The sequence below is a fragment of the Andrographis paniculata genome, unplaced genomic scaffold (assembly GCF_009805555.1).
Source record: "Andrographis paniculata isolate CXL003 unplaced genomic scaffold, ASM980555v1 Contig74END, whole genome shotgun sequence".
NCBI lineage: Eukaryota > Viridiplantae > Streptophyta > Magnoliopsida > Lamiales > Acanthaceae > Andrographis > Andrographis paniculata.
Window position 1 is genome coordinate 3,069,797 of NW_026137611.1, and position 10,989 is coordinate 3,080,785.

Below are 10,989 nucleotides of genomic sequence, written 5' to 3' on the forward strand. Positions count from 1 at the left end.
ATCAATCAACCAACTCGACGCGCAATCTTCTCCGTCAAGCGCTTCATTTGAGAGAAAAAAAAAACGGGAGGAGGAGAAGAGGGTCATTTTGCTTTATGCAATGTCAACTACTACCGTTGTGGCGTTAGCCTCAAGTAGAAGGATGCATCGTTGCTATGACTCGAAGCTCGAAGGGGAAGAATTCATCCACGAGCTGATGCATGGGCACCCCGCTAGGATTAAAAATTTATTACGGGTATCATCTGACACGTTTCAAGATCTTTGTGCCACATTGGTGGAAAAGGGACTTTTGAAATGCTATTCAAGGCAGCGAGTAAAAGTTCATGAGCGCGTAGCAATATTTTTACACACAGTAGCTCATTCGAAAATTGCAACTTTCCACTGCAGAATGTTTCTAACACTCGACATCGACCATTTGTGACCACATTGACGAGGTGGCCAAAGCGCTTGTGCGCCTAGCACCTCATGTCATCCGGCCTGGGGACATGTCGTCCCCTGCGAGGAAGATTCATGAATCCCTGATTTTCTGTCCGTACTTCTAGGTAATTTTCTTTACTTGCATCCCTACTTGCTTGCTCCATCTTCCTGTTCTATGATGTCGTCTCTTTTCATTAAGATTGCGTGGGCGCAATGGATGAAACATTGGTGCACGCAAGCCTACCTTATAGGGATCAACGACTTTTCCGCGGGAAAAAAGGTGACACGATGCAAAATTTTCTTGCCATTTGTGATTTTTACATGAATTTCACGTACGTGCTCGCTTTCTTGGAAGGGAGCGCACATGATGCTTGCATCTTAAGGGTCGCTATCCGAGAGTAAGGAGATTTCCCCTTCCCGCCGGATTGTAGTATCTGCCAAACTTCCATCGTGACTTCGCAGTTTAGCGTTTACGATCACCTCATATTCTCTTTTTATAATGTAGGGAAGGACTACATCCGGGGACTCTGGGTACATGAACGCTCCTCAGTGCCTTACACCCTACCGCACATATCGCTATCATCTATCGGACTTTTAGGGAAACAACCCACGTCCTCGAGGTAAGGAGGAGTACTTCAATTACCGACACACGCAATGCCATAATGTAATTGAACGTGCATTTGGTTGCCTTAAACGTCGTTTCGCCATTCTTCACGGGCCAATGCCAAACTACAAGTTTGATCGCCAAGTCAACATTGTAATGGTTTGCGCCGTCGTGCATAACTTTATGTTACTCCGTGGTGAGGATGTACTAGATCACGCCGCGGAAGGCCACGACTCAAACGAGGAATCAGTCCCTCAACCGGTTGCACACAATCACCAAATACTGAACCCAGACCACAAAGACAGGGAAAATCATAATGAATTTCGTGATATAATTGTGGAATGGTTTTGGATTAATAGATGCGAACACGAGGAAGAGTTCGACTCCTCGTAGCCTACTTAGGGTTTTGCCTTTGATGGTGTAGGGTGCGTTTCCTTTATTTTACGTATGATGTTCCACGTGCAATTGTATAATTGAATTTAAGACTCATCCGTCTAGAATTGTATGCATGTATCCCTTAACCGCCTCCCCGTTGCGACTCTTTGTGTAATGCTCCACCACTTATCTTATAAACTACCATTTTCCGTAATCCGTCTAGAATTGTACGCATGTGATTTCATTTTGTTTTCTTCCATAACTTCAGAAAAAGGCAATGTTGCAGTGATCGTTTCGAAGGACATAAATTAACATGCTGAACAGCTCACCTGCGCGTACGAGCGAGGTGTCCATCCTGCAGTTTAACAGAGAATTACCCAGCCGATTGCACAGCCTGTGCAGTCGACGGCTTAAATTTCTGTATGTGCTCGCGAATATGACATTCGTGTATAGCCGAAGTTTGCGCTCAGTTTTCCCCCGCACTTTGCCATAGTTTTGGTGCACATTCATAAGACTGATTTCATTATTGTATAATATTTGTCCATGATAGGAATTAACACGCTGAACAACACACATGTGCGTACGAACGGGGGTGTTCCATCCTGCAGTCTAACAGATAATTACCTAGCCTACTGCACAGCCGGTGTAGTCGGCTGCTTAAATTTTTGTACGTGCGGTTGAATATGGCATTCGAGTATTTCCCGTTGCATTTAGCTGAACTTTGCGCTCGGTTTTCCCGCGCACTTTGCCAGAGTTTCGGTGCACATTCATAAGAGTGATATCATTACTGCATAATGTTTGCATAAGACTCATATCATTAGTGCATAATATTTGTCATATTTGTTATTTCTGCTTATGTTTAAGTTGTAACATCCTTGCAGGACATAGGGGGCCAACTATGAGGAAACCGGCGAAAGGGAAGCGATTGCGCAAACTCTCTAGTGCAGACATGGCCGAAGAAGAAGATGATGTTGCTTTGATTCATTTCAATTGGTTACATCCCAGCGAACCGGACATCGAGACTAAGTACAAGAGAATAATCATATTACCCACGTTAACTGGACGCATAATCGACGTTGACGCCATAGAAGCTATGGGTCGGGAAATGGAGATAGAGAGACTACTTTCGTGTGGGGCGTGGCGGAGGTTGTTTGAGATCAACGAGCCCTCGTACAAGGAACTGACATTAGATTTTCTGTGCACACTAAAGCACGACAATGTGAGCTTGTATCTGTGTGACAAACCCAATGCCCTGCAGTTTCGGTTGGGAGGCCGTAGGTACTCACTATCTATCACGGACTTCGCCATCGCACTAGGACTATATGACCGTGAATTTCACAGAGACACACGTACAAGAACATGGCCCATACAATGCCTCTTTCTTGGTCAGTATACTAGCCTAGAATAAGCCGCACCCGAAACTTCAATCCAGGAGCTTCCAAGGCATCAACACTGAAGTCGCCTATTTTAAGGTACGTTCACAACATACTTGCTCATACACTTTCAGGCCAGAAAGACACAACCGCGACAGTAAGTAAGGTGGATTTGAAGTTTCTTTGGAGCATGAACGAAGGTGTTCCAATCCATCTGGGATATTGGGTGGCCAGACTTTGTATGATTGCTGCCACTGATACAAGGTTCCGCAGCATTCCCATCGGCCCATATGTGACAAGACTGGCGAAGGGTTTGGGGATGACCGAACTGATAGACGGAGTTCTAGATTCTCAAATGGTTCCGTGTGGAGTAGAGTATCTTTTCAGTATGGGAATTTTGCAACGCCACCGCTGGGGCGATCCTGTTACTCACACAGAGCTCGGGCCGCGGCATCCCGCCCCGAGCGACTCCGACTTATATACAATGTTCAACGAGCGCTTCGACAGGATAGAGGGAAAGGTTGATGGAATGTGGGCAGAACTGCGAGCCTTCATGACAGACATGCGACGTGGCCGTGCTTCACCCTCGGAGCGTCCATGATGGCATAAAGGTAATACCTATCGAGGTATGCCCAGTACTTCTTTTGTAGTAATGAACAGCAGTGACAAGCCGGTTGGTGTAGCAGGCCTTGCCACGTGCCGAAATCAATGTAGACAGTTATGTACCGTTTTTACGACGCTTGGAACATTGTAATGCGTACGCTACGACATTAATGTGTTTTGTAGAACCATAAACCTGCATCGCACCTCATTATACATGTTTGATATCGCTTCGTTTCCTTAATTTCTGTTGGATGCATCGTCATGCATAACGGAATGAAACAGATAAACCTTGCATCCTACATTTAACCGTTATTCACTACTCTTACTCGCTATACAAGTTTGATGTCAAATCGGGTTGAGTGGTTGTAGTCACAATGTCGCTGCAAAATCATTTGCTTGCGAAATTTCAGCATGCTAGACGAAAACATGGAGTTTGTAATACCATGGCTCATTTTGTGGCTGTAACGGACGGAGGAAGTGAGTACTGTTTAATCCAACAAATTTGACGGAGTGTGGGGAAAAGAAAACGTGTGTTCCTCTGTAGGGATTGACATTTTTGGTTTGAATTGGAATAGTAAAAAAATTGAACACAAATAATGGTATGATACGATTTACATAGATGTTGACTTGATAAATTACTGTAATATAGAAATTACTCCCCAAGTGTTAGATTTGATGATTTTAGGAAAACAAAAAAGTGTAAATAGTATAAATCTGAAAATTTTGATAAAGTATAACAACTGTCTAAAAAAAGAAATAATAATAAAAAAAATATAAGAACCGTCTAAAAGAATAAATAATAATAAAAAAATAAACTCTGACATATTTTGGGAATTTTCTATCAAATTTTCAAATAAAAATTGTTATCAAATCAACCTTTACACAAACAACATAAACAAATATCATTTAATAATATAAAATATTTATATTTTTTAAAACATCACATCAAACTTTAATTTCAACCATTTCAAAAATATTTTTCAATTATATCTAGATACCATTTAATTTAAACTATCACATCAACATATCATCTCTCTCAATAAAATAATAATTTTTTCCAACATAATCATTACAAAATTCAATCCCCCAAACAAACACAACTTACAAATCCTTACTTTAAAATCCTAAAAAAATCCAATTCCATAATCCAATCCCCCAAACAAACACACTCGTAAAATATTTTAAATAATTTTTTTGAATAAAATAAATAGATAAATAATTGATTAATAATTTATTTTTATAGTTTTTGTAACCATCATATAACAATTTGTCTTCAAAAAATATAAAATGAAATATTAATTAATTATTTTTTATTTATTTTATTCAAAAAAATATTTAAGATATTTTATATTTTTTTATTTATATAAATCTGTGTAATTTAGGTCTTTATTTAAACTCAAATATGAGTTTTGAAAAAAAGAGAGTGTTTCATGCAAATTTTACATTAACATAAGAAGTTTCACGCAATAAATAAACCACAGGATATTTTGTATATTTTTACTAAAATACAATAATGTATTATATACTTTATCCAATAAAAAAAATAAAAAGGAATTTATTAGAAACGAATTGGACTGTGTTTGAAATTTTTAATAACTTATTTATGTTATGGATTATCGCAATTTTTTATAAGTATCATTTGTTGTCTTTGCTAAATCATTTATTTAATGACTCATCTACTTGTAATATCCATATAAATATGTTAATTTGGTGAAATGAAATATAATCCCTCCATCTAAGCAAGAAGTATATATTTAATTTTAGCGCGAAGTTTGAAAAATAATACTCTCTCCGTCCCATTGAAAGGTTACCATTTTCCATTTTCGTCCGTCCCAAAACAAGGTTACTATTTCCTAATTTAGTAATTGTACTACCTACTTCACATAATAAATATCCTTTCAACTTACAATATATTACACAAATGCCATTACTTTTATATTACACCATACTAATAGGGGTATTTTTACTACAATCTAATATAATACTAATATTTAAAAATCTACGTGCAAAAAGCAAATCCCACCCTTGTTGCGGGACGGAGGGAGTAGTATTTTAATTATAATAGATAGGTAAAAATAGTGTAATTAAATTTTTGCCCTTATTTTTTGGTATAAAAATAATGATGTGATGTAAAGTAAGAGTATTTTTGAAAAAAAAGTGAGATATTTAATAAAATAATTACTTTGTAATTGAATGTCCTATAATAAAAATATGTATACTTTGTAGTGGGACGGAGAGAGTATAATTTTCTTGCACTCTCTACTATCGTGTGTCTTTATCCCTCTAGCATATATAGATAAATGCATCTATTATATATCTATACTGTAAATTATCAATTTCATTAATCTATTTCTTATCTATCTTTAACCACTATACACATACACCGCCATATATATATATATACATTTGTGTTTATTTATTTAGCTATCTACATATATATATATTATATATATATATTTCAAAACACGTTTATATATTTCAAAACACGTTATCAGCACGAGGTTGCCGAGAAAATGCATATAAAGATAGCGTATTTTTTTTGTTATTTTTTTAAGGTTACTCGAAACAGGTTGCAAAATTTCTGAAGAAAAAAATATGAATATTGAATGCGTCATAATTAATAATATGGAAGATAATTCATATCTCATTGACAATGCATCAACTCACACCATTCTAAAATATAAGAAATATTTCACCATCCTGAACTTGGAAAAAATTGAGGTGATTACTATAAGTGGTTGTGCGAAATTAATTGAGGGCTCTGGAAGAGCAATAATATTTCTTTCCAAATGAGTAAAACTTGATATTCAATATGCACTATATTCTAGTAAATTCCAAAGAAATTTGTTGAGTTTTAATGATATTTGCATAAATGGATAATCAAGTGAGGCATATAATGAATTTTTGTCGATTACAAAATTCATTGATGGACATAGATATATATTAGAAAAATTATCTTCATTGTCTTCTGGATTATATTACACAAAGATTAATGTAGTTGAAACATATCTGATAGATCAGAAGTCTACAGATTTTATGATTTGGCATGACCGGTTTGGGCATCCTGGTAATACTATAATGAGACAAATTATTGAAAATACCCATGGCCATAACTTAAATGATCAAAAGATATTAAATACAAATGAGTTTAAATGTGTTAGCTTGATCAAAAGGGAAGTTAATAACTAGATCATTACCAGCAAAAGTGAACATTGAATCATCTATCTTTTTAGAACGAATTCAGTGTGATATATATATAGGCCTGTAGATCCACCATGCAAACCATTTCGATATTTTGTGGCACTTATTGATGCATCCACTCAATGGTTGCATGTATGTTTATTATCTACCTGCAATTTGGCATTTTCGAGGTTACTTGCTCAAATAATTAAATTACGAGCACAATTTCATGATCACCCAATAAAGAAAATTCGTCTTGATAATGCTGGTGAATTTTCATCTAAGACTATTGATGATTTTTGCATGTCTATTGGAATTGACATTGAACATCATGTACCTCATGTAAATACTCAAAATGGTCAAACTGAATCGTTTATAAAAAAAAAAAAAAAGTTGCCATTAATTGCAAGACCTATGTTGATGAAATCTAAGCTTCATGTATTTGCTTGGGGATATACAATTATGCATGCAAAAACATTTATAAAATTGAGACTGACAAGCTATCATAGCTACTCTCCATTATAATTGGTGTATAATGAAAAGCCCAATATATCACATTTGCGAACATTTGGGTGGATGCATCACTATCTATTATGTCGGGTATATGCGCCAGTAGCACCGCCTCAACGCACAAGAATAGGCCCCAACGGAGATTGAGGATATATGTCGGGTATGAATCACTATCTATTATTAAATATCTTGAATCATTAATTGGTGATTTGTTTATAGCTCGATTTGTTGATTGTCATTTTGACGAGTTGCATTTTCCGATATTAGGGGGAGAAACTGATCAATTGAAAATGAAAATTACTTGGAAAGTACCTTTCAATTTTCTTGATCCTCGTAATAGCCAAAGTGAATTAGAAGTACAACGAATTTTGCATTTGCAGCGAATAGCAATTCAGTTGCCTGATATTTTTTGTGACGCCAGCAAAGTCATCGGATTGTATATAGCTGCAAATAATGCACCGGCTAAAATCATTGTCCCTGAAGGGCAAATACAAAGTGCTAGTGGATCGAATGCACGCTTGAAGCGTGGTAGACTTTTAGGTTCTAAAAAAAAAAGACCTCGAAAGGAAAGAGGAACAAATGAAAGAGTTATGGATTTGTATGTATATCAAAATCCTTAAGGAACAAGTAGTAACATAGATCAAATTTCTGAATAACTTGATTCTAATAAACTTCCTGAAGAAGTTGAACATAATGAATTTCCTGAATAAGTTGAACAAGACATAACTTCTTCTCAAGAGAATGATGTTATTGAAAATTCGATAAATTATGTTACTACTGCAAAGCATTGGAACCGAAAGAACATAATTATTAATAATATTTTTGTATATAATGTAGCACTTGATTTAATAGAATATGACGAAGATCCTGAACATAGATCAGTTACTGAATGTCAAAAAAGAAAATATTGGCCAAAATGGAAAGATGTGATCCAGTCTGAATTGAATTCACTGGCAAAACGAAAAGTTTTCGAACCCATTGTACAAACACCTGAAGATGTTAAGCTTGTTGGCTATAAATAAGTATTTGTTCAAAAACGAAATGAGAATAATAAAATTTCCAGATATAAAGCAAGACTTGTTGCCCAAGGTTTTTCACAAATGCTTGAAATTGATTTTAATGAAACATTTTCTCCAGTAATTGATGGAATAAAATTTCGATATCTTGTCAGTTTGGCAGTTCATGAAAATTGGATATGCTTCTGATCGACGTCATAACTATCTATTTATATGGCTCATTAGATACTGATATCTATATAAGATTTTTTGAAGGATTCAATATGCCAGCATACAAAACAAAACAAAAATAATGTTATACTATTAAATTACAAAAGTCTTTGTATGAGCTCAAACAATCTAGCCGCATGTGGTATAATCGTCTAAGTGAGTCATTCTTGAAATAGGGATATGTCAATGATTTTATTTGCCCATGTGTTTTTATAAAGAAAATGAGAAAAATTTTGTGATAATAGTTGTTTATGTGTATGACTTGAATTTATTTGGAACCTCTGAAGAGGTCTAAAAAGCTATTGAATATTTGAAAATGGAGTTTGAAATTACAGATTTTGGAAAAATGAAATTCTTTCTTGGTCTACAAATTGAATATTTGGAAAATTGAATTTTGATATATCAATCTGGATATACCCCAGAAGGTATTAAAACGATTTTAATGGATAAATCACATTCATTAAGTAATTCAATGGTCGTTAGAACTCTCGATCCTATTAAGGATCCTTTTAGAACAAAAGAAGAGAATAAGGAAGCACTTGGTCCTGAAGTACCATATTTAAGTGCTATTGGTACACTAATATATCTACTAACAGTAAAAGACTAGACATAGCATTTTCGGTAAATTTATAAGCAAGATTTAGTGCAATGCCAACACAACGATATTATATTTAAACATATTTTTCGTTATCTCGAAGGAACGATTGATCTGGGTTTATTATATTTAAAGAATTCTCGACATGAATTGATTGGATATGCAGATGTTGGGTATCTCTCTGACCCGCATAGAGCCAAGTCTCAGACTGCTATATATTTACTTATGATCGGTACTGTGGTATCTTGGAGATCTATTAAACAAACATTAACCGCAAATTTTTTGAATCATGCTGAAATAATATCAAATCATGAGGCTAGTCGAGAATGTGTCTGGTTGAGATCAATGGCTCACCACATTTTAAAGAATTGTGGTTTGATATTTGAAAATGATAATCCTCCTACTATTTTATATGAAGATAATGCAGCTTGCATGTCTCAACTGAAAGATAATATATTAAGGAAGATAGAACGAAACACATTTCACCGAAATTTTTCTTTACTCACGATGTCCAGAAAAATGGTGAAATAGATGTGCAGCATATTCGGTCTGATTGGAATTTAGCATACGTATTAACCAAGGCTTTACCAACCGCAACATTCGAGAAATTGGTGAAAAACATCGGAATGCATTGACTACGAGATTTCAAGTGATGTCCACATCAGGAGAGCAAGAATTCAAGTGATGTCCACATTAAGGGAAATATTTTTAATGCATGAATATCATATTGTTTTTCTTTTACTATTTTTGTCACAATGAGTTTTTTCCTAATAAAGTTTTAACGAGGCATATTCATTGCAATTAAATAACCCCTAAGAAAAAGTTTTATGACTTATTGCAATTTTTTTTATAGGTGTCATTTGTTGTTCTTTGATAAGTCATTCATTTAATTACTCATCTAATGGTAATGCCATATAAATATGCTAATTTGGTGAAATAAAATATATGGTTTTCTTGCACACTCTCTCTCTCTATTCGTGTGCCTTTATCTCTCTCTAACATATATAGATAAATACATCTCTCTAGCATATATAGATAAATACATCTATTATATATATACTATAAATATATCTATACTATAAATTATCAATTTCATTAAACTATTTCTTATCTATCTTTACCCATTACACATACACAACCGTATATATATAGACACATTTGCGTTTATTTATTTAACTATCCACTTATATATATTTATATTTTATATTCATTTCTTATCTATCTTTACCCACTGCACACATACACAACAGTATATATACACATTTATGTTTATTTATTTAGCTATCTACTTACAATATATAGATATTTATATTTTATATATTTCATAACAATTTACATACATAGGGTTGTGTTCATTTATTTAGCTATCTACTTATATATATATATATTTATATTTTATATATTTCATAACAATTTACAAGTATTTCTTAAAAAAGAAAATAGTGTCTCCATAGGAATAGTTGTTGCCTGTAATGAAAAGATGCAATCATGACTTAAGGTAGAGGAGGACTAGAATATAGAAAACTATATTTGATACCGTATGTTGTATCAATAATTTATGATATTTTTCATATTGATATTATGTCAAAAATTAGGTATATCAATTTAATTCGGTATGATAGATATACATATCGTACTGTCCCGATAATTTAATATACTAAAATTTTCGGTATATATATCTATATATCGAATATCAAAATATTAAAATTATATACGGTATCTTCAGTATATACCGAAATACCAAAATACCGAATATGTTTTATGTTGATATATATTGTATATATATACATTTATATATATAGTCCAGCCCAATATCTCTGGTGTATATATATATGACATTGTACCATAATTATTATTTGAGAAATTAAGTTTATTTCGATAATCCCAACATGGTATCAGAGCCATGCCCAATTTCTCCTCGTACAATCGAAAAGCAACCAAATCACCGTTAGTCTTAGATCTACCGCTCCGACACTCTCCGACTGTCACCGCCATCACCACTAGATGCGCCGCCGTGAGACGACCCAGCCGCCGGAAGATCTCCCCGAATGGCGGTGTGCGCAACCACCACGTGCCTGACGAAAATTCTTGTTTAACGCCTCATCG